This window comes from Theropithecus gelada, chromosome 4 (genome assembly GCF_003255815.1).
Source record: "Theropithecus gelada isolate Dixy chromosome 4, Tgel_1.0, whole genome shotgun sequence".
NCBI lineage: Eukaryota > Metazoa > Chordata > Mammalia > Primates > Cercopithecidae > Theropithecus > Theropithecus gelada.
In genome coordinates this window covers 90,897,403-90,924,197 of record NC_037671.1, presented here as the reverse complement: position 1 = coordinate 90,924,197, position 26,795 = coordinate 90,897,403, and the positions used below count along the sequence as shown (strand labels likewise).

Below are 26,795 nucleotides of genomic sequence, written 5' to 3'. Positions count from 1 at the left end.
CCTATACGGTCTGTGGGGGACATGGACAAACATCGTCAGATATCTACTAATAGGTCAGATATATCTGAAATGTGTACAGGAAACAGAGGTCATTGAGTCCACAGAATGGTCTGGAGTGCTTTTATCATTTAGTGTAAAACTACAGTTATGTATTTTATGGCTACAGTAACCAAAACAGCATGGTACTGGTACCAAAACAGAGATATAGACCAATGGAACAGAACAGAGTCCTCAGAAATAATACTACACATCTACAGCCATCTGATCTTTGACAAACCTGAGAGAAACAAGAAATGGGGAAAGGATTCCCTATTTAATAAATGGTGCTGGGAAAATTGGCTAGCCATAAGTAGAAAGCTGAAACTGGATCCTTTCCTTACTCCTTATATGAAAATTAATTCAAGATGTGTCTTTAGATTAGAATGATTTATAATGCTTTGGGTATATGCCCAGTAATGGGATTGCTGGGTCAGATGGTATTTCCACTTCTAGATGCTTGAGGAATCGTCACACTGTCTTTCACAATGGTTGAATGAACTAATTTACACTCCCACCAACGATGTAAAAGTGTTCCCATTTCTTCACATCCTCTCCAGCATCTGTTGTTATCTGACTTTTAAAGATCACCATTCTAACTGGTGTGAGATGGTATCTCACTGTGGTTTTGATTTGTATTTATCTAACGACCAGTGATGATGAGCTTTTTTTCATATATTTGTTGGCATCATAAAAGTCTTGTTTTGAGAAGCATCTGCTCATATCCTTCGCTCACTTTTTGATGGGGTTGTTTGTATTTTTCTTCATAAATTTAAGTTCTTTGTAGGTTCTGGATATTAGCCCTTTGTCAGATGGATAGATTGCAAAAATTTTCTCCCATTCGGTAGGTTGTCTGTTAACTCTGATGATAGTTTCTTTAAGTTGATGCAGTTTCTTCATAACATCGATTGTCTTTACAATTTGGTATGTTTTTGCATTGGCTGGTACTGATTATTCCTTTCCATGTTTAGTGCTTCCTTCAGGAGCTCTTTCAAAATGAGTCTAGGGGTGACAAAATCTCTCAACATTTGCTTTTCTGTAAAGGATTTTATTTCTCCTTTACTTATGAAGCTTAGGCTGGATATGAAATTCTGGGTTGAAATGTAACTTTTTATTTAGAGCAAATGACTTATTCACAATTATTTTCTCACATTTTTAATTTTGTTTTTTCTTGTACATTCAAAAAGTGTGGCTAGGGACATGTTGGTTCCATTTGCAGAATTTTGCATCAATTAAATTATTCCAACTTGATACACAGTGTCATTACTTTGAATAGAAAACCAGCTAATCAGAATAACAATTTGATCTTTTTCATACAATTTATCAAATCGAAGTTGAGCCTTCAAAAATTTTCTTTGAAATACCTGGTAGTTTTGTGGCTATATAAATTCAGATAAAAACTCAGCATTTAGAATAAAATTTTTTGTGTGTGTAGTGAAAATTAAAAGTTTTATTTAAAGAAAATTGTAAAGTAAAATTATCCTTGTAATTGCTTGTGGTACACATATACCTTGAAAGTATGTTCAAGCAAACTGTACAATTTTGAACAACCTAAATAGGAGCCATAGTTGACAAAAATTACTTTTACATATACTCAGATGAACTAACTACATATTTTTCTCATACACTGATGTTGGATAAAAAATAATATCTCATTGTTGTAATATAGACTTCCTTTGTTGTTCAATAATAATTTGATTTTAGATACAGTTGAGCCTATAAGGAACTACTTCATACATCATAAATCAAAACACATTTCCTGTATTTCCCATGTTGAACTGTTTTGTAATACTTTGGCTGCATTTAGGAAGAACAAATCAAAATCTCTAGTTAAAGTACTTAATTAATGTAATACCTCAAATTTTTAGTTTTTAATGCTATTAGCAAATCAAGTTATTGATAAAAGCATGCAAACAGGAAGAAGTTAAACTGTATTTATATAAAACACAGGAAAACTGAAGAACAATGTTGAGAACTCAGTATTCAAAATTTATTTTTGAACTGTATGCTTGTTCTTTGAAATATTTATGCTTGTAAGAAGAAAATTTTGATAGAGCTTTCGTTTGCTTTGAATGAATGTCTCTATTCAGACATGGAATAAAATTGAAAAAGTGTAAGGCTTTGCTGCATTTAAATTTGATGAAATAGTCAAAATAATCATAAATATTAATAAATATAACTTTTTGATGAGTTTTATCTTATAAAAATAATTCTCAGATAAAGGGACTCTGGATTAATATATGTAAGCATTTCAGTCAAAATAAAGTATTGAGAATATCTTTCATTTTACATAATTTGTTTTCATGTAGTCAATGGAAAAGGTGAGTAATTTCAAATGTACATACTAAATATAGAGTGCAACTGTAGGAAGATATTAAAAATTTTTATGAACATAAATAATAAAACTGAAAATAGTATTTCACCAGATAAATACAAGTAACTCAATATTAGAGAAAAATGCAGTTTAGAAAACAAATTGATATATAACGTTAATATATAATTAATATATGTACATTGAGAATAATTTTTGGCTTCTGTTATTTTTAATATTTAGATAACCAATATAAATAAGGTTTCATATTTTGTTTAAATTTATGATGATATATGTACTTTCAAATGTGTAAGAAAAAAATTGAAAATAGTTTTATTATAAGTAGTTTATAAGTATACCAATAAGCCAGTTTCTAAAAATCAACAAATAAGCATTTTAAATTGTGTACATTTTATTAATTTGCTATTACCTATGATCTCAAACCTATCCCAATGTCATGAACAATAATTGTTGGATAGCAACCACCCTAAATCCTCTACAAATAATTATTATTATTTCTCAGGAGTTTGTGATTGACTGGGTTCAGCTGGATTCTTGGAAAAGGTCTCTCATTCAATTGCAGTCAAATTGTAGCTGAGAGTACAATATGAAGACTCAGTTGGATTTGGATTGCTTATTCATATGGTTGGTTGTTGGTGTATTTATTCATTTATTTATTTATTTATTTATTTATTTATTTTTGAGACGGAGTCTCGCTCTGTCGCCCAGGTTGGAGTGCAGTGGCCGGATCTCAGCTCACTGCAAGCTCCGCCTCCCGGGTTCACGCCATTCTCCTTCCTCAGCCGCCCGAGTAGCTGGGACTACGGGCGCCTGCCAGCTCGCCCGGCTAGTTTTTTGTACTTTTTAGTAGAGACGGGGTTTCACCGTGTTAGCCAGTATGGTCTCGATCTCCTGACTTCGTGATCCGCCCGTCTCGGCCTCCCAAAGTGCTGGGGTTACAGGCTTGAGCCACCGCGCCCGGCCTGGTTGTTGGTGTTGGCTATTGACTAGTTGCTCAAATTGGGCTGTTAACTGGAAAGCCTACATATCTTTTCTCCATGTGACCAAGTTTCTTAAAGCATGCCAGCTCGGTGCTAAAAGAGTATTCCAAATGTGAGTGTTCTAAGAGCCCCAGGTGGAAGCGTAAGGGTTGTTATGAACAAACACCATTTCTGCCACATATTGTTGAAAATCGAGTCATAAAGATATCCCAATTTCAAACTACACAGGGCATGAAAACCTTTTTCCACTGAGGATTCAGCTCTGGACACTGGCTATCACAGAGTTTGGATACAAGTTATATAACTACACTGGTTAAAAGAGAAGACCTAAAGAGAGACTTCTAGGTATAAAATAATTACAAATGAAAATTCAGAATTGGTGGTAAAAGGAATTTTTACAATAGAGGGAATTTGATTGCTTGGTGGGATGGTTGTTTTCACTTTGCTTTGTTTGGTTAAATTAAGGTCTGAGGTGAGATTCCTGAATTAGTACAGGAACTCAAATAATAGAGGGCTATGAGACATGAAACAAAGTATCTTAAGTGTGTGAAAAGGAATGAAATTATTCTGCAAATTCTGGAAAAGGGAGAAGTACTGTTGCTAACAAATATTAAATAAACCAAATATGCATTACTCTGTCATATAATACTTGTTAAAATCATAACCCACCAATACATTTATGTACCTGATTTTATTTAATGAACTACTTTCAGGCCTCCCTACATTAGACAAAAGGGCTTTACATACATGCCAAAGTTAATTGGCAAATATATATTCTTATAGCAAAACATTCTGTTGTGAGCAAGCTGTTTTCAGGGCACACATAGAAACTGGATTGGTAAATAGAAAGCAGTACAGAGGAAGACGGGTAGAGGATTGAGATTCCCTCTGTCATCCAAGTTGTGCTGCTGAATAAGCAGTTGCTGGTGAAGGTCAAGATGAGAGGTATGTAATTAAGTCCTACCACATATTATAATTTCAAGCCAAAAGGCTAGATAAAATCATTCAGGGAGCGGGTGAAGATAGAGAAGAAAAGAAGAACTGAAATATTTTACAATATTTATAATTTTGGAAGTTGAGCAAGAAAGAGTTAAAAGAAGGAAGTGGTAAGGACATAGAAAAACTAGGAAGCATTTCAAGAAAAACATGATTTATTAACTATTTCAATTTTGCTGATATTTCAAATGAGAACCTCAAAATGAAAATCAGATTTAGCATCACCAATGTCATTATTAACAATAACAATAGTTGCTTTAGTTATGTCATAGAGGCAAAAATTCCTTTTTGTCAGGGGTCCAAGAAAGAATGAGAGCACAGTGATTGTAGAAAACCATAAATGTAAGATCTTTAGAAGAACTCTTTTGTAAAGCAAAGAGATTAATAGGATCTTTCTAGATGAAAATGTAAGCAATTTAAAAAAATCGTACTACATGGTAATAGAAATGATTAAGTAGAAAGGGATTAATCTGATGCTACAGAAAAGAACATTTGCTAGGCTTGCATGTAGTTCCTGGGGAGATGAACATGAGGATACCCTTTTCCTATCCTCTCAGTTTTCTCAGTTAAATAGGAAGCCAGGTCATAACATGAGAGTTAAGTTGGAGGAAGGGTTTGAGAGTTAAGACAAAGGAGAAGTTGTGGAATAATCATCTCAAGTTATCTAACAGAGTGGAAGAATGCGTCGACTAGGGAAATGGAGGAGTTTGACAAATTTTTCATGTTATGAATAGCAGTAGTATGAGCATTTGAAGGAAATTTACTAATTCCATAGGCTAATACTGGTCTATGATGCAATCTAATAACAATTAGGTATGAATGATACAATGTACTAATGATGCCTTGTCCTATGATATAATAAAATACTACAATAAAAACAATGTGCAAAATCTCAGTGCTAATTATATGTTAGGCCTTAATATAAGCCTTCAATGTAATCCTCGAGGAAGCCTCCAAAAGTAGATGCTGTTATAATCACCATTTTACATTTGAGGAAACTGAGGCACTGGACAGTTACACAACTTCCAAATTACAAAGGCAGAATGTGACTTAACCATACCAGGTTGAACACATCTGTTCCTTTTCTCTATGATGAGTTTGTATCTAACGGAATAAAAAAGAACACATTTATTTTCCAGCAGATTTAAATATGCTCTGTAACAGGGTTATCTTAAACTAAGAGTCACTGAAAACAAACAAACAAACAAACATGGGATTATAACTAAGGGTTTGAAGTTAAAAAAAAAAAAGTCCTTACAAAATTTTCAGTAATGAAGCTTCACTATTCTCTTAGCATAGCCATTGAAATTTTCTTCTTTTCTATTTATGTTAATAACTGTTTAGTTCAATCAAAGCTATTATAAAATTAGTTCTGTTGATTTACTTAAAAAGTAAAGAATTAAAATCAAACAATACAGACAAGCAGGGTTCTATTTTATATTTGCAAATTTGAGTAAGAGTCTAGTCAGTTATATATCTAAACTTACTTCATGGTTCTTTACATTATTTTTCTCATATTAATCTTAGTTCTAAGGTCTAATAGTCAGTGTACATCTGTAAATCATTACATGGTTATGATGAGGCACTGACTAACATCATTCTTCTTCCCAGCCCTCAGCCATGAGAGTCATTAATAACCTGAAATGTGGAGGTTATCTCTCAACATACACAAAGGTAATGTGAAGATGTATACGGATGACCTTAGAAGAAGACTGCTTTGTCTTTGACTGTTAGCATTAATTTGTGATATAGACTAAATAAATGTGATATAGACTAAGATGCCATTAAATGTTAGGAGGCATGCACCTTGGAAAATACAATAGACATTTTATTCAATTCATAATGCTATAGCAACAATTCATGAAACTCCAAAACCTGCTATCACAGCCAAGAAAGCCATCCTTAGAACAAACTGCTCCAAAGAGAATTCATCTGTTCTATGCTAAAAATGTTGAGATTCTAATGAGAATGTATCTGCTGATCAAAAACTATTTCTACCATTATCTAAGCACCATATGGCATAGCATTCACAATAATTTTAACGTTTGTATTACCCTACTGTAGCCAGCTTACCTTTACTTCTCATTAAAAGGAAGGGAAAATTCCTAAATCTATCCACAAAAGGTAAATATTGAAATAAGAAATCTTTATACCATTACCACTGTTTGTGTTCCCCTACTAGTGTATATTTTTTATGCACAGCAGGTAAAGTAAGAATTAGGGCATCAGCAACAGTGGCATGAAATTTTGTTTATCCTGAGGGAGCTAAGTATAATACCAAAAATATTGAAGTTAATTTTTCATAATGTATTCAGAATTGTTGTCATAAATGGACCATTGCTGTCTATACAAAAGCATGATTGAATTACCTTAGTTCACATACAAACACTACACCAGAGATGCAGATTTTCATATTTAATGTCTCTGGAAATTCAGTAAGCAGATGAACCAAGTGATTTTGACATCGGTTATTTAAAGTCTTTGCCATTGTACAAAAGAGAAAACAGAAGATTATTTAAAAGCAATAACTTAAATATACTGCACACTGGAAGACATGAGAGCACTTGAATCCAGCCGCCCTTTGAAGAGATGAGTTATGTTGCAGATGGCTCCCGTTTACCAAGATGCCTCTGTTTATGATGCTGCAGGTGGTAGACTAGGACACTGGAACAGGGGTGGAAAGGTTAGAGCTACATAATTCTCTCAACAGTAAGTTCAGTGAAATTAAATCAAGTTCCCAGCCTTCATTCTTTATCAGTGATGCCATTTAAAGTGACATGGAAAGTTTCATTTTGATGAGTATTAAACTTAGTGTATGATGTCAGTTTTTCTTAATTTAGCCTACTAGTCCAAAGAAAATAGCTGCATTATTCACAGTTAAAATAGAAATACAGTTTATAAAAGTGGGTAAGACTAAAATATGCAGTTTAATGCACTTACAGATTTTATGACAACCATCTCTAGACATTTATCTTGAAATAAAAAGAACTCACATAATTAGCTTGGTGATTAGGAATAAATTAAAATTAGATTGTGGATCAGTCAAGATAGACCAGATAACAACCAACCTCAAATCTCAGTGGCTTGTAACAATAAAAATTTGTTTCATGATTACTCTAGATATAAAGCATACATTCACAAGAGACAATCTTATCAGAGTCACCTAAGATCCAGGCAGACAGAGTGTCACCCTCTTAAGATGATGCTGCCCTCTCAATGTATGATGTACGCCTCTACCAATTAAACACTTCAGCCCAGAAATGACACTCTAACCCTGGTCTTATTTAATAGCAAAACAAATAACATGCCCATGTCTAACTTCATCAGGCTCAGTAAGTGAAATTCTTCCACATGCCGGGAGGGAGAACAGACCTGATATGTTAGTGGCCAGTACCGCCATTACCACAGATACAAATCCCAGCACAGTGTGATACAGCAACAGGGCCCAAGCTATGATACAATAATTTACCTGATTTTTCATTATCTTTTCTGAAAAGCCCTTACAAATGCCTTCCATTTTCAAGCACTACCATGCTAGAAAATACAGAGAAAATTTGAGAATATAGTTAAAGTAATGGAGGGAAGAATGATGTCATTTCAGAGAAAAATTGTGACCATTAAGACTTGAGATAAGTTTTAGAATACTAGTATATACACAGATGTTGAAAGTAGAGAGAAAGGGATAGACAATGTCACTGTCATAACTAGACATTTTGACAATATTGTTGCTAAATCAACTTTCCTAAATTTTATGTAACAGTTTCAAATTCTTCACATTGAGCACATTGACTCATCTATTTTTTTCCCAAATGTCTTTAACGTAAAGATTCAAAAACAGGATGACAAATTTAATAGAACGCATTTATACTCATCTGGGGACTTAGAGTCTAAAGGAATCTATTGCAAAAAAATTTATGACCTGTAGATTCTATTCCCTTGTTCAATTAGGTTACAAAAGTTTAAAAAGATGAGAACTGTGAGGCTTAGGAGAAAACATTCACAAAACTATCAAGGAAGCTGTTAAACTTACTGTCACTGACCTAGCCTCGAAAAGTTGGCTTTTATTAAATGGCAGCTGTGCTTGATTAAAAAATTATGACTCCCCTCAGGAATCACAAGGGTCATTAAAAACCAAGTCATAAAATCCCCTGCTCCCTAAAGGCACACTGACGGAGAACACTTCAGATTTCCTTAGTGTAATTTAACTTTAACTACCATAATACCCAACACGTACTTAAAAGATTTTTAAAAATTGTCATTTTATCCTTTACACACCTACATCAAATTGTTAAATAATTAGATTAAATTAATATTTGAAAATACAAATGATCTGAATTATAAATCTGGGCTGATACTTGGTCACCTTAAATCAGTCTTTTTTCAGATCCATTACTGCATTTTCAACCAAAGTGTTTAAAATGAGTATTTTCATATGTTTTACTTACCTTAATAGTTTTAAAAGTGATCGAATAAGGAACTAATAGATCATCTGAGAGAAAGCAATCTATAAAAGTGCATAAATTTACCCAATGTTAGACATACATGGATTTTTAGATATCTTCCTAATCTTAGCTTTAGAGATAATGTTTGCAAACATTATTATTTGTGTATATGTGTATGTGCATGTATGGTTTTCTTTGGAAGAAGATTATTAACTTTTTCTTACTATTTTGGTCTTTCTCTCTGACATCTTTCCCAAAAGTTGTTCTTTTCCAACTCCAGTTGCATAAAAGCTGACAGTTGGTTACAATTATTCAGATGATTTACAGAAAGCCAACAACATCATTAGTATAATAGACCAGAAAGTCCTTCATAGCCATACTTGTAATGTCAAGGCAGAGTTTCTATGTGATAGTCACTGTTATTGTTAAAGTTCAGATGTATAAATTTTGGCTTTAATATGTATTGTGGGGAAGCACAAGGACACTAGGAGTGCCATACTTCCATGGCGCAATGATTTCTTCAGCTTATCACTGGGCCTTTACTATAGCAACTAGCTATATCTTTTTAAGAGACTTTGGTTGTCCTCCAGACGACATTAAATATTTAGAAATACTACATTAACATTTTCATAACTGTGAAGAATCTATTATTTCTCTGTTTATGTAATATTTCTTGAATTTTAAATAAATGATTTTAAGAAATATTATTTATATGTATATTAAATTTACATGTATATAAAATTTATTAAATTTATATGTATGAATTATATTTATACATAAAAATATTTCCAACATGATATCAGTCATTTTATGTTATAAATTTCATAAGCTTATTGCTTTCAATGCCACATAGTATGTATTTGTATTTATTTTGTAGTTAAGACTTATGGGAAGACTCCAGTGTTTATATTAGTTGAACAGTTGAACATTTGCTGAATGACTTTATTTTCTATCTCTCTCTCTCTCTTTCATCTATCTACCTACCTACCTACTTATCTTTCAAGAGCAAGAACCAGAAAGCATTGATTATATTCCTCCTTACCTTCACCGTAAGACTAAAATTCTTATTGTTTAATTTTTAAATGTAGAGCCTGTGCCCTTGACTATTTTAATATTTACTTCTAAAACTTTTCTAGGCTTTTATTGACATAACTTTCTTAAATTACAAACACCTGGATTGCACAGAGCATTTAGGATACACTGCAATCTTGCCTTTTTATAACTTTAACTAAATATTTGTTTTTTCCCAATGTAATTATTATGTCTTAGTTCGAGTGTCTTTGCAGTTTATAAAAGTTGATTGTATCTTATTATTACTTTAATCAGTCATGCTTACTAAGGTAAATCTCTTAAACATTTTGACCTTCATCTCATCAGAAAAATGAACTAAATGAAATCAATATGCCTTTCACTACCAACCATTTTCAATGCTGTAACTTTACTTAAGTTGAAAGAGAATTGTCTTTCAAATTGTGAACAATATTGAGCCTCAAATTTAATTGCCATTTACTATGAGCAAAAGACCTGAACAATCATCACCAAAGAAGATATACAAATGGCAATTAATCACATTGGAAGAAGTTCAGTACCAGATGTCATTAGCAAACTACAAATTTAAATAATGAGATAGTACTACATACCTATTAGAACAGCCAAAATCCAATACAATGACAACAGCAAATGCTGATAAGGATGTAGGGAAACAAGAGCTCTCATTCATTGCTGGTAGAAGTGCAAAATGGCATAGCCACTCTGAAAGATAAATAGATCGCTTCTTAGAAAACTGAACATTCTCTTATCAATTCACTTACCAACTATAATCCTTGGTATTTATCCAAATGAATCGAAAAATCATGTCCATACAAAAATCTGCACACAAATGTTTATAGCAACTTTATTCATAATTGCCAAGACTTGCAAGCACCTGCGATGTTCTTCAGCAAGTGAATGGGTAACAAAACTATAGTATGTCTGGATAAAGAAATACTACTCAGTGATAAAAAGAAATTAGCTTATCAAGTCTTGAAATTACATGTTAGAAATGCATATTCCTTAAGTGAAAGAAGCAAGTCTGAAAATTCTACACACTGTATGATTCCTACTCTATGACATTCTAGAAATGTCAGAAGTATGGAAAAAGCAAAAAAATCTGTGGTTTCCAAGCATTGTGGGGAGGAAGAAATAAATATGCAGAGCACAAAGGACTTTTAGGGCTGTGAAACTGGTCTGTATGATACTACAATGGTGGACACATCACATTATACATGTATCAGACCCATAGAATGGATGGTTCTGAGAGTGGATGACAGATTTTGGATGATAAACATGTGTCTATGTATGTTCAAAGGTTGTAACAAATGTACCACTGTGGTGCAGGATGTAGCTAGTGTAAGACGTGTGCATAGGTGGAGTTGGCTATATTGGAACGCTGTATTTTCTGCTCATTTTGCTGTGAACTTAAAATTGCTCTAAAAATGAAGTTTATTAATTTAAAAACATCAGTAACACTTGACTATTTAATATAAAATTGTACAAAGTAATTATATCTGCTGTTGATTGTATTGTAAGGACATTGGAATATGTATACACTATTTTTTGGAGCATAAATTTGTACATTATTTCCGGCAGTATATTTGGCAAATAGCAGGGAGCATTTTAGAGTGACTACTTTTTGCCAGGCATTGATATAGGCTCTTTAAGTGTATAAATTGATTTAATTGTTTAAAAATTATTCTGAGGTAGGGAATATGATTATTCTCATCTTACAGATGAGATACTGGAGGCATAGTATGGTTAAGTAACTTGCCTTAGGTTACAGAGATATTAAGTGTCAACTCCAATTTCAGTCAAAGTGGTCTGAAACTAATGGCTATGGTTTTACCACTTAATTATGAACTACTTTGAATGTAAGTAATGAAAATACACAATACACATGTCATTTGAACTAGCAATCCTTTAAGGAAAGAGAGGATTGGGTGAAGACCGACACACAGATATGCTCACGGGGTATTATATAAAAGATCAAGTTATTGGGAACAACCTAAATGATCTGCAAAAGGAGATGGTTACAAATAACTTACATCCTTCAATTAAAATGCTGTGGAGGTATTAAATATCATTCTATGATAGTTGCGAATATAGAGATATATTCATGATATGCTTTTAAGAGAAAATTGCAGGTTATTACACATTAGGTACTGTATAAGCCTAATTTTATATATCTCTATGCCCAAATGTTAGCTGTGATAAACCCTAGGAAGCTAGAATTTTTAGTTATATTTGTCTTTTCTGTTGCTGTATTTTTGAGATTCTTAGACACTTATTACTTTTGTATCAGAATAAAATATTAATTGAAAATTTTCAATAAAGGTAGATCATGTTTTCCAATTTCTGATAAGAAGCCTTAAAAAATGTTTGTCCACAGTTATGCCCCTTTTCAATGCATTTTAAAATAGATTAACGAATTAGAGAAAAAAAAAAGACACCTTGTAGCCTAGTACAAACAAAACAAAACAAAACAAAACAAAGCATTCTGCCTATTTAATGAAATTTCTGACCACAGAGTGATAGAGAGTGGATCATGGTCTGGTTTATCCCCTAATGAAGCTGCTCCTACCAGATAGTGAATTTTCAGTGAGAGTTTGGGATACATAATGTGCAAATTTCATTTTGAATAGAAGCAATGTGGAGAAACGAAGTGAATAAAGCTAAATGTTGCTGGTTCCGTTTTATACTTACAGCAAAACCCTTGGACTCTCAATTGATACACTATTAATTTTAGTAACAATATGGATCAAAAAGAGTCATTTGTATATCTCTGTACTGAAAACCAGCAGTAAATTGCAAAAGTGATCTTTAAAGGATTAAAATCTGTTGCTATAGCAACTTCTTATCATATAAGAAGTGTTAGTACAACTAGGGTATACCAAAAATGGGTTAGAAATGGTCTGTGATTTTAACAAGTAGACCTTTTTTTTTTTGCACTTTGGGATTAGTGTGTTACAGATATTTTATTACATTAAAATGTAAAGAAAATAAAAATATATACCTTTTTGTTGTAGTTCTGAAACATGACCACCTACATATTTATTGGAACTTTAATTTTGTAAGTGCAATGGGGCAATGTCTTGCAAATAAATTTTATTCAGTAAATAAATAAATTGGGGAGGTTAAACATGAAGCATGATTTAATGCTTAATGACTTATTTTTCTAGTTGTAGTTATATATAATAAGGAAGGAGGAAAAACAAATACATAATGAATGCTTTTCAACTTCCCCTATTACTTTTGCTACTATGACCAGAGACTACTTAATACCCAGGCTCTACCGTCATGTGTTTGCTCCCCGACCTTTGTTCACTTCTATCTTCTGGTACTGTCTTTCTCTTGCTTCGGGGCACTTATTACTAGGCCTTAGTCTTTGTTTGTATGAGGTTTTAGAGTTAGTCTTGAGCACTGAATCTGTATTAAAATGCACAGAATGCATAAATATACTCTGCACAATATGATATGTGCCTGGCTGATGCTGCAGACCCCTGTCTTCCTTATCTGCATGCTCATTACCTCTATGTGTGTAGATATCTGACACTCCACATTGTTTTTGCAATATCAGTGCAATTTCTGGCTGATTTTGATAATGCGAGGGATATTTAAATTATTCTTTGGCTGAAAATGTCTTCATTCAGTTGTTCAACAAATTTGTATTGTGTTTAGTATGTGTTAGGCTATAGTGAAGAAAACAGATGTTCTCTGAACTCAAAAGTGTTAAAATCTAGTGATGAGTACAGAAGTAAACATATGATAAGTACTTTTTTGGAGTTATATAAATAAAAATATTTGGTGATAGAGAAGGAAATGTGATACTTATTTAACCAAAGTAGTAGGGAAAGGCTTTGTTCAGAAATAATTTTAAGCAGAAGCTTGAAGGATAAACAACCAGCTATGAAAGGAGCAAAAGAGAGAAAAACCTCCCAGACAGAAGATATTGCATGTGCCAAGGTCCTGAGTTGGGAAAAAGCTTGGCATATACATTGGAGGGACAGAATGGAAGCTAGTTTTTAAGTAAGAGTAAAATGGGAGAAATGTGGGACACAGTAAGGTAGGAGGGCTAGATATAGACAAATCCATTCTAGGAATTAAGGATGTGATTTGGGAGTGAAGAGAGGGCATGGGCAGATTTAGGCAGGTAAATGATTTGAACATATTTAAGTTTTTGTTGTTGTTGTTGTTGTTTCGTTTTTGAGATGGAGTCTTGTTCTGTTCCCATACTGGAGTGCAGTGGCGCAATCTTGGCTCACTGCAACCTCTGCCTCCCGGGTTCAAGTAATTCCCGCTGCCTCAGCTCTCGAGTAGAGCTGGGATTACAGGCACACGCCACCACGCCTAGCTAATTTTTTTTTTTTTTTTTTTGTATTTTTAGTAGACACTGGGTTTCACCATGTTGCCCAGATGCTTCTCGAACTCCTGACATTAGGCAATCCGCTCGCCTCGGCCTCCCAACGTGCTAGGGTTACAGGTGTGAGTGATCGCACCCGGCCAGATTTAAGTTTTTAAAAGGTTATTCTGAAACAATGTGGAGAATACACTGGAGGAAACAGGGAAGCACCATATAAAGGTTACTGTTATACTCTAGGTGAGCAGCATTGGAGAATTGTATGGGAACACAAGAGGAGAGACAGACAGTAATAGAGTCAAGAAATTTAAAGAATAATAAAGCTTGCTGATGGATTTGAGGTAAGAGTTATGAAAAGCAAGTACAATGATTAACAATAACTGCAAACTGGCTATATGGCAATGCCATTTACTGAGATGCAGAAAAATATATGTTTGTAGTGCTAGAGATTTTTAAATATATTTTGACAGGTGTTGATACATCTAAGTGGAAATACCCAATAAGAAGTTGGTTCAGATGGTGTTTAAAATCCTGGGATTAAGACCATCTAAGAAGAGAACAGAGATAGGAAAGAAGGTATATGCCTTAACCCAGCAGGATAACAACATTTAATTACCATAAGGAAGAACAAGGAACTTATGAGAAAGAAACACAACTAAAAGCCTGAGATGAAAAAGGAACATGGGAAAAATGTAATGTCATGGGAATTAAAATGTTATAGAGAGTTGAGGAGTGGAGCACTAACTTAATCATATGCAGCTAATGTAGTATGATGGTAGAAATGTATCTCTGTGAGTTGAGAACAAGTACAGTGTGCGGTAGGTGCAATTTTAAACAAATGGCATAAGGAAAAACTGAGTTGAAAATTAATGCAAGTTTTGGACACAACCATGATGTCCTTTTGTAGGTGAACGATTAAACAGTGGTACATCTATACAATGAAACATTATTTAGTGGATATAAAATGCTGAAAAGAAATGAGCTAGCAATCCATAAAAAAATATGGAGGAAAAGCAAGTTCATTTTACTAAGTGGTAGAAACCAATCTTAAAAAGTTACATACTGTTTGATTGTAACTATATGAAATTCTGGAAAAGGCAAAAGTATGGGGAAAGTAAAAAGATCAATGGTTTCCGTGGTCTAAGGACAGAGCACAGAGGATGTTAGGTTAATCAACATATTCTGTATACAGTGATGAATCATGTCATTATAAATTTGTACAAACCCATAGAACAAACAACATTAAGAGTAAACCCTAATGCAAATTATGAATTCTGGGTGATAATGATGTGTCAAAGTGGGTTCATCAATTGTAACAAACGTACTACTCTGGTGGGGGAAATTGATAATGGCAGAGTCTATGCGTATGTGGGTGCACAAGGTATATGGGAATTTGTTTTTGTTTTTTTTTTGTTTGTTTGTTTGTTTGTTTTTTTAAAGACAGAGTCTCACTCTGTTCCCCAGGCTGGAGTGCAATGGTATGATCTCAGCGCACTGCAGCCTCTGCCTCCTGGTTTCAAGAGATTCTCACGCTTCAGCCTCCAGAGTTGGCATTACAGGCGCCCACCATCACGCCTGGTTAATTTTTGTGTTTAGTAGAGACTGGGTTTCACTATGTTGGCCAGGCTGGTCTTGAACTCCTTACCTCAGGTGGTCTGTCCACCTTGGCCTCCCAAAGTGCTAGAATTACAGGCATGAGCCATTGAGATCAGCCACTATATGGGAAATTTCTATACTTCAGCTCAAATGTGATGCAAATCTAAAACTACTCTAGAAAATGAAGTCTATTAAAAATGCAAGCTTAGCAAGTAGAGAAAAATGGATATAGTATTTCTTGGAATTTGTTTTTTATAGAGAATGGAAAAATGAGAGTGTAATTTAAGCATTATGAGAGTTAGAATGAAATATAGGAGAACATGTTGATTAAATATTAGAAAATTTCATAATGAAAGAAATGCAAGGGAGATCACATGCTTTGAAAAATTACAGAGGAAAAGAATTACTAGCCAATTTGCAAGAACTGGCTTTTGAAAACAGGTAACTTTTTTCTCTATTAATAATTTTATTTTTTATCTTAAAGGTCTTCCTAGAAAACTGATGGTTTGGTTTAGCTGTCATAGCCTGCTCCTAGGCTGTGACGTCACTCAGTTGCTACTGAGCAACCTGACCTTTTTCAGGGTATGATAGTTTGGAGCGAAACCATCTTTACACTTAAGCTTTTTTCATAGGTCCCTCCTCATCCACGGGAGCACGAATCTTTGGGTTGCAGCATAAGTTTTCTTATTCACCAACCACCTTATGTTCAGACTTACATTGTCCTTTATGTAGAGAGGACATTGTCCTCTACACATTATAGAGGAGCTATATTGTACTTTAGGTATACAGTGAATTACTATAAGAATGTTTTTCTTTGTGAATTCCCAAAAAAATCTGATCCGCAACATACTGGCCCATGATATGCTTACAATGTACTTTCATGTTGAATTCTTCACTTTGAGAAATGTAACCAGGGAATAATTTGATTTTGTGAGGGATGGAAAAGAATCCATGGAAGCCAAAATACTTTATTTCCTGTGGTAGTTTTGGCAAGTCCTGCATCCAAATAGCACATGAAAGTCCCAGAATTAACTATCAGAGCTTCCATACTATGTTCAACTGTGAGAGTATCCACTTAACCTTCATTGACCTTATTGTGCAAAACCTTCAAAAAACCCATGGGCCAAAAGGAGGTTAGAATAGCATGCTGCTGTATACTTTGTCAGACAGTCCTTATTGTTTAGTTTGGAAGAATATAAACTGTGCAGTCTCTCACCCCTCCTTCTACACAGACATATGCAATCTAACAAACAATATCTCTTTTGGTAATGTAAATTATCATCTCCAATTTTGGTGTGTTTTACAATCTTATCCTGGACTACTCAGGGCTTCTAAGCATAAATCAGTTTTACTCTCTTCTCTTCCCTTCGATTTCTTGGTACTTCTTGAAATAGCCATATTCTTCACAAATTTAATAAAACATGCCCTGCCAAACAGAGAGCCACATCTGGCTCTGCACAACACTTATAACAAATATCTTATAACAAAAGGACTAAAGAAAACTGGTAAGCATATGGTCTGAATTGGAGATTTGTTGATAATAAAATGAGAGTGGTGCCTTCTGATGATTTCTTTTCTAAATTTTTCCATTTGGATTACAAGACAAAAATGGATCTACTAGTGGGAAGAGCCTCAAGTGATCGTCTATGAGGATTAGCTCAGAAATTGTTTAGGGTGAATATTTACCACCTTAAGCCCCAAATTTCAGAGACATGACAATTTTTGGGTGAAATAAACTGTGAAAGATAAGGGATTTTAACTTAAGTGGGGAAAAAAGCAGTACTGTAAAAATTGAATTATAGTTAACTATATATATATAGAGAGAGAAATATTTAGGTGGAAGCATATGATGTCTGAAACTTTTAAATGCACCAATAAAAAAAGATGCCTTGACTGAGATTAGAGTGCTTCATTCATAAGTGATAAAACAAGTAGAAGACAATGGTAATTAGCGAATGTAGGAGATGGATATGCCAGTGTTTACAAAACTCTTTAAATTTTTCCATGTATTTGTAATATTTTATAGTAAAATGTTGGGAAAACAAAGCAAATGTATAGGCTAATTAAGAGATGTATTTAGGCAAAGTTTCAGATTTCTTATGCTGAGATACATTTTACCCTTGCCCCAGTGACTGTCACTGGTTTAACTCCATCTCTGTAACCTGAAAAATTTAATAATTCTCCAAATCAATTTTTAAAAAAATTTAGATATGTAAAGCACTATATAAAAAGGAGATTTAGATTTTCTTGATCAATAAAGTAACATACATTGATTGATGAACTGCTGGGCATATACAGTCAATCTGATTGGATTTGGCTGTTACTTGGAAGAAAAGGCAACTGTCCACATGTCTCCACTCTGAGACAAAGTTGGAGATTTGTCCAGTATTGGAAAGGATATGTTTACTAGATAGTGATGCCTACAGAACGGTGGAAATATAAGGCTCTAACTTAGAACTTTGCAGGCTAATTCAGAGGCAACATTATGAGTTTACTACACTGTGTCTTTGTTTCCATTTATAAGAAAAATTCTTTTTTGCAACCCTATTATTTCTACCTCTTATCTGCAAAAGAGTCCCCTAACCTGTCTTTTCAGAAAAAATAAGAATTACCATGTCCTTTTATATTAAACAAGTGATTTGTGTTCTTTGTAGAAAAAATGAGAAAATAAAGAGAAGTAAAAATAAAGTATAATCTCAATAACAGAGCCCATCATTTTTCATATTTAACTATATTTTTCCATGTTTTAGTGTATAGATTCCAAATACATTATAAAGTCATTACTAATTTATTATATTTTCTCTTAGTTTAATAGAAAGAGAGAAAATGCAAGAATCGAATGGAGATAGAGGCTAAAATTATGTATTGGCAGAAGAAATTTATTTAGCTTCAATTAAGCAATAATTTTGACAATGCTGGTCTTCTCCAAAGTACAAGTCTGAAGTGCTTATCTAAAATTCGAGATATAATTATCAATTTTGCAATAAGTTTACTTGCTGGGAATTGATTCCCTTTATATAACATATAAATAAATAGTTTGACTTTTATATATTAATACTTTTATAATCTTTTGGATAGATATAATGAAAGCAAATGATGACCTTTCTACAGCTACTTCAATTAAAGTGTCTTGCAGATATATCTTTTTGTTACTTGTCCAGTTATTTTTCTACTACAAAATCCTTCTAGATAAATTGTTAGACTAAAGATAGTGCATATTTATAAAAATATCCTTTAAAAATAGTTGTTCAAATTTAACTTAGACTAACAATGAATATTAGTTTGTATAACCTCACCTTCAAGCAATACTAAGTACTATCCTTTTAATTTCTGACCTGAAAGACAACATTCCTTCAAACTTTTGAATATTTTTACTTGTATTTATATGTTTTATATTTCAGAACTCGGTGCAAAACACCAATTTAGTAATATTTCTTAGTGCATGGCACACTATCTTCCTTGGCCCATGAAAATTTCTTCATTCACGTTTTAAAATTTAAATTTAAATAAAGTAATCTGCCCTCTCTTTCCTTTTTCTTTGCTTTCACTAATACACCTTTCTAATTAGACAACTCTTCTAATATGTTTATTTTGTATTCTTTATTTATTGTTTTGTGCTTTTTGTGTGTGCTTATAATGTTTTTTATTTTTTTTGTCTTAGCCATATGTTTTTATGACCTGTCATCATTTCTGTCTGTTTTTGTTATTGCTTCTTCTAACCACTGTGCTCCACAGTGAAATTCCATCACATTTTACTCACACAGTTTTTTGGTATTTGAACCAAGGTTATGTCCAAAACCCATCACTTCAAATAATGTTCCTCAGAGACACATGCCCAGGAGAAGATATACAGACTTCTAAGCTGGAAACGGTCGCAGCATCCACATTCCCTCAGTGTGGGATGAGGAATCCAAAATCCACTTCCTGCCGATGAGATCTCTGCCATTCTCGTGTTGATAATAAGGCAGAAGAGTGAAGTGCTTTCTCGTATGACAATTCAAGACATTATTAGAGGTCAAAATGAGTTCATGTAAGAAAATCCTTGAAAGAGTGCCCTAGCCCATAATAAGTGCTTAATAAATTAACTATTATTATTAATATTTTGCTTCATTGCAATAAACAATTAAAAATACAAACAGAAAAACCTTTTCCAAATAGATACAATAAATTAAACATGGCTCTATCCCTTCTTATTCTCAACATAAATGATTTTGCATAAGTCAGCGTATCCTGTTGATTGAGGTTTCACATTTTGAATATTTCATATTATCTTATCTTGCTTTAAATTGCTCATTAAGGTCTTTTTGACATTATTACCAGACTCAAATGAGCTTTACATTTGCATTTGAAACACTGGCTTTAATGCCATAGTCTCTTATTTAGAGTAATCTTCCTTCATTTCTTGACACTGAGATAGACCAAATTAATATATTGGAAAAACGTCCAACTAGAAACAGATTTAGAAATATGTAAGTTGTTCTAATAGAATATCATAGTACTTATAATTATTTATAATACAATAATAAAGTACTTAAGGTTATCTTTTTCTGTGAAATTTAAGATGATAGTTCATATGTTTTATTTGATCAAACCAGGAAATATTATTATGAACATATCATTGTTATAATTAAATTTAATATTATGAGAGATACTGCAAAATATGGTAACATATCCCATTAAAGAAAGTTTTCCTTCTTTTCATATTTTTCAAATCTCAAATTTTTAGTTTTAATGAGTTGTGTTTTACATATGCAGTCATATATATATATATGACACACACAAGAAACTGATACATACCTGTGTATTTATTTAATATAATATGAGATATTAAATCTTGGTTAATAATGCAACAAAAGGTGTCATATTAGTGAATACAGTCCAGGTTAAATCAGCAGTTTAAGAAAACAAGCTTATTTCTAACTCACACTAGATGTCTCATGTGGGTGTGTGGGCTTTGCTCACAGCCATCATTCCGTAAGCCAGCCTGATTTCAGTTCCATCATTAAATGGTGTTTCCCATCCCATGCATTGTGTCTTCTATCCACATCCCTTAAAGAAAAATGGAATCATCCCCAGTATTCCAGAATGTGACTGTATTTGAAAAAAGCATGGTTGTAGATATAACTAGAATAGATGAGGTCATACAATAGCAGTATGGGCACCGAATCCAATATGACTGGTGTTCAAAGAAGACAGCCATGTGAAGACATCCAGGTGGAATGCCATGTGAAGACAAGAGAGTAACATTAAATACTCCAAGCCTATGTGTCAAAGATTGCCAGCAAACCACCAGAAACTACAAAGAAGAAAGTGAATCCTTCCTTTTTTAAATTTCATACAAATGTCAATGTATGAGTGATATGGTTTGTCTCTGTGTCCCCACCCAAATCTCATCTTGATTTGTAATCTCCACCTGTGGAGGGAGGGATCAGTTGGGATGTGATTGGATCATGGAGGTGATTTCCCCCATGCTATTCTTGTGAGAGTGAGAGAGCTCTTACAAGATCTGATGGTTTTAAAGTGGCGGTTTCCCCTGCATGCTCTCTCTCTCTCTCGGTTCTCTCTCTCTCTCTCTCTCTCTCAGTTCTCTCTCTCTCTCTCTCTCTCTCTCGGTTCTCTCTCTCTCTCTCTCTCGGTTCTCTCTCTCTCTCTCTCTGTCTCTCCTGCTGCCTTGTGAAGAAGGTATTTGCTTCTCCCTTACCTTATGCCATGATTGTAAGTTTATTTTTCTGAGGTCTCCTCAGGCATGTGGAACTGAGTCAATTCAACCTCTTTCCTTTATAAATTACCCAGTCTCAGGTAGTATCTTTAGAGCAGTGTGAGAACAGACAAATATGACAAATATCTAGAATAATCCTTTCATCTGGAAGAAAACTGGGATTTTAAAGGTTTTTATACTATGTTAGGTACCTAAGCTGGAATTGCATTTTATAGACCATTCTAAGTTACACTACATCACAAAAGAAATGTCCATGAGATTCAAAGAGAAGTAGAGCAGCAGCCATAATTCTCTGATGGTTGGTGCAGGGCAGGCTTTCTTGCCTCTCACGTGTGGTATGTTTAACTTTCTAATTCACCTCATGGGTGTGGGGTAGCAGTTCTCCTGTCAGAGCAGGGGCTTATGGAGTTCAGGTGTCAGTGGAGTTTTGAGACTGGTCCATTCTACAGTGGGCCCAGTGTGTCCTTGAGCCACCCTCAATAATCCACTGGTTATAGCCCCATTCCGGAAGGCAAACTTAGAATAGACATACCTAGCAATTGGAATAATAAGAAGTTAGCACATTTGCTGAACTAAATATTAAAAGAATGAATGGTATATTTAAACATAAATAATTAGTTAAAATATTAATGAAACATATATGCCAAAAATATGAAGGCATAAATAAATCTAATAAAAATATAAAAGTTGTGGTACATTTACACCATGGAATACTATGCAGCCATAAAAAAGAATGAGATCATGTCCTTTGCATGGACATGGATGGAGCTGGAGGCCATTATCCTTAGCAAACTAACACAGGAACAGAACAGAAAACTGAACACCTCATGTTCTCACTAATAAGTGGGAGCTAAACAATGAGAACACATAGACACACAGAGGGAAACAACACACACTGTGCCTTTTTGGAGGGTAGAGGGTGGGAGGAGGGAGAGGATCAGTAAAAACAACTAATGGATACCAGGCTTAATACCTGAGTGATGAAATAATCTGTAAAACGAACCCCCATGACACAAGTTTACCTATGCAACATACCTGCACGTGTACCACTGAACTTAAAATATAAGTTAAAAAAAGGTATATAAACATTTTCCACTGATAAAGTAGTATTTTAATAATTGTTAAATAGAAAGTGGAGATGGATATTTATGAATTATAAAAATCAATATTGCACTTATCAGTTTTCAATTTTCCCTCAACCCAATAAGAAAAATAGTTGGTTCTGAAGTTTATATGGAAATGCAAAGGGCCAAGATACTTTCTAAGATGTACAAGGTGAAAGATTTTCTTGAAAGAAAGCAAACATTGATAAAGTCAAAATAATTGAGAAAATGTGATATTGCTACAGGATATAGAAATAAACTAATATAAGAGAATGGGGATTCTAGATACAAATCTGTAAATACATGATCACTTAAAGAGAAATATGGCATCAGTTTGTAGGAAATATGGCTTTTAAATCAATGTATTATTACCCTTACTTATCCATATATGATAAAAGATAATTTGATCCATAATGTAAAATAATATAGCAGAATATTTTATAACTTTAGTGGAGGGAATGATTTATTAATACATAAAAATGCACTAATATTAAAGCCATAATAAAGGTAAGTATTGAGACATTTGAAAACAATAGAATAAAAGTTTTGTTCTTAACAAAAGACACGGTTATACCTCTTAATACAAATTCATGAGCCAAGCCCCAGAATGGGAAATCAGGTTGATAACACTTGATAAAATGGGAAGTACTTGTATTCTGAATACACAGAGAACTACTATAGGTATATGAGGCAGTGCAGTTTACTACTAAAATAATAATAATAATAATAATAATAATAATAAGAGGAAGACTTAACAGTCAGTTCCTAAAACTAAATCTGTATATCCAAGAAACATATGGAAAGTCCTCAACACCTAGCTAGAAAATGCAGATTAAAAGCACATTGTTACTACAGTGTGCTTTTAAAAACCACATAGTAAACAACAGATACACTAAAACATAAGAATCATAATAATACTAAGCGTAAGTGGCAAAGTGGAGTAAAGAAAATGCTCATAAAGTTGCTGGAAGAAATTCAAATTGACACAAACACTTTGGAAAAAATATTCACGGTATCTCATATATTTGAATAAACATACTCCCTTACCCAGTAAACTTCACCCCTAGGTATATACCCTGTGGAAATGTATGCTTATGTTTACAAAATAATTGCAAAATTTTCATAGCATCATTAACTGAAATGTGCTAAACTGGAAGAAAGCTTAATGCCAATAAAGAGCAGAATAGATAAATATATATAATATATTTACAATATGTAATACTATATACTAATGAAAATCAATGGATATTCCCTAAACATTGTATTATATTAAGTGACAAAAGCCCTATGCAACACTTTACATGTTGTTATGATTTCTTCTATAAGTTTCAAAAATGAGTAAAAATATTTAAAAAATTAAGCATGCATGATTAGATAATACAACTTTAACGAAAAAAATAAAAATGTGTTTCATCATTTAATTTAATGCTGTTAACAAGTTCAGTGATGTGAAGGTCATGAATTGAACAACAGCTCTATTGAAGTCAAGATAAGTGTGGATCTGAACAGGAAAGGGCCGAGTGTGGAGTGTCTCTAGAGAGTGGGAGTACCAAGGTCTGATGTAAGTTGGTTTGAGAACAGGATTTGAAGAAACAACATATTTTAAATGAAAATGCTCCTGGATAAATATATTTGAAAATGACTTGTATTCTTTCATATCAAATCCAGCCCTTGTATTGTTTTTTCAGAGCATTCTTAGTGTATGACCAGGGCAGAGGGTATCAGATACATTCTCCTTCATTCTGGAAAAATGAGAGAAAAGATTCACTGTTGCAGAATCGGTCTAAGGTACAAGTGTCCCCTCTCTGGGACAGATTCTGCTGCCATTCTTCCGATCACAAGAAGGAAACTTCAGACACCAAAGAGGCACTAGTCAAATAATTAAACAGGAGGATTTTTTTTTTCTAAAACATATAAAATTATATGAGTTTAAGTTTTCTTAGTTTCTTTTTTCTTCTAGTAGTTCTAATAGTTTAAAAGTTGTGTATCTTACTTATATTCCAGTAGTTACTCATAAAACATTACCTAACATACTAAAATTGTTATTTCCTATTAATTACGGAGCATTTTATTGAGATTTTCTTTCTCTCTACAGATGCTTTGGTATTCTTGTCATCGACATTTTTAAATCATCTGGAATTTAACTGCATATTCTCATTTGAAAATACAATTTTTGAAATCAATGTTTATTTAAAAATATATGTTACTAACTTTTTTGCGTTTCTTAGGGAGAAGTTCTCTGTATGGTAAATATCTTAGAGTTTCTTAGAGAGAAGTTCTTTGCATGTTAAATATTCTGAGTCCTTCTATGTCTGGACATTTCTTTTACTGTCATTCTTGAGTGACCTTTAACTGAGTTGAGAATTCTTGGTTCAGCACTTTGAAGCCACTGATCCTTTCTCTTCCTATATCCAGGGATGCTATCAAACCAATGGTCAGTGAGTCTTTTTTCCTTTGGAGGTCAACTGCTTTATTTTTCCCTAATAATGGCAGTTTCTGAGTGTTCTCTTTTTTGTCTTAGAAATTTATTATATATCTCTCTATTCAATTGTGTGAATTTTTTATCTATTATTTTCTCAAATATGATCTCTTTTTTTAAATCTTCCTCTACCCATCTTCCTATTAAAAATGAAGATCCTTTGACTCTTGCCTACTATGTGTTCATTCTGCTTATATGTTTCTCTTCTCTTTATCCTTTGCATCAGGTATTTTGAGACATTTCTCCCTCTTGACACTGAAGCTTACAGTTTCCAGTCCACCAAAACTTTTCTTTATATTTTAAACTGGCTTTGCATTGTCTTTTTGACACTGTTTTCTATCAATCCCAACATTTGTTAATGGGGATAAACTGCCTCCTGTGTCAAATCTGCTGTCTTAAATCCAGCCCCATTGCTTTTTTCTTATGTCTCTCATTCTATCAAGATATAACTGGAGTTGAACGGAAACATAGAAAAAATAAAATAACATGGCTTTATTGTTAAAATACAATATGTTGTAAACTTTATTTTACTTGTAGCATTATTCAGTAAATGACTGTTACTGCAGCATGCCAGACCCTGGTTTACGCATTTAGGATATACTAGTGAACAAATGAGGAAAAAAGAAAATATCCTTGCCCACCTTAGGTCATTCCAATGTCTTTTCTAGTATTTTGCTAACACAGTTCCTGTGATAGCAAATTATTTAAATAATCTGGAGGCTGCACAATAAAACATATAACAATTGCTCATTTTTACATACTTATTGATCAACAGTATTTGCTGAATAGTCACATATAAGTCACTGTGCAATTTTTTTGTGTGTGGAACTATAGAGATCCTCAAAGAAAAGTAAGAGATCTCATGAAAAACTCAAACCTTAATACATCTTAAAACTTTGGTAAAAAAATTAACAGATACTTTCAACCTACCTTTGGATATTTCTAGAACTATTTCCTGTCTGTGACTCTTACCCAATACTCTCCGGATCTCTGTTTTCATGTATTCTTCTAATGGTGCCATCACCAGGAGCCTGTTTTTCGTGGGCCAGAGCCCTCGTCCTGACCTTTACCATCTGGGATTTGTTGCTTGCGTGCTTCCAGCCCACTGCAATTTATATCATCTACTCTAAACTCTGTGTCAGCATTCTGATCTTGCAAATTATTAACTATCTAATGTGATAAACTAATCTGCACTGATGGGATAGGGTTACAAGGAGCAACTACTGAATGATTCCTAACATTGACTTTCTAGATTAGACACCCTTATCTTTAATAAAGTCACTGTAAGAGTGGGAATTGAAGGCAGAATTTAATCTTCCCAGTCAATAAAAAAGTTATTTTTGGAATAGAATGAAATGCATCATGTTTTATTCCTTTTTCATTACTGGTGTTGAGTATCTCTTCTTCTTCAATAACACACCTTCACTGATACAGGTTGAGTATCCTTTATTCAAAATGCTTGCGATCAGAAGTCTTTCAAATTTTGAAATTTTTAAAATTTTGGAATATTTGCATATAAATGAGATACCTCGGGGATGCAACCCATGTCTAAATGTAAAATTCCTTTATGTTTTGTATACACCTTGTACACATAGCCTAATGGTAATTTATAGAAGATTTTAAAATAACTTTGTGCATGAATCAAAGTTTATGTACATTGAATCATCAGAATGCAAATGTGTCACCATTTCAGCCACCCATTGATCAATCTATATTTGTT

At 33.4% G+C, this 26,795-nt stretch overlaps 1 pseudogene; it reads right to left on the bottom strand.

Moving 5' to 3' along the window:
* LOC112622627 overlaps window positions 1-26,148 on the bottom strand; it is a 93,757-nt pseudogene extending 67,609 nt beyond the window's left edge.
* Between the last annotated feature and the right edge of the window lie 647 nt (window positions 26,149-26,795).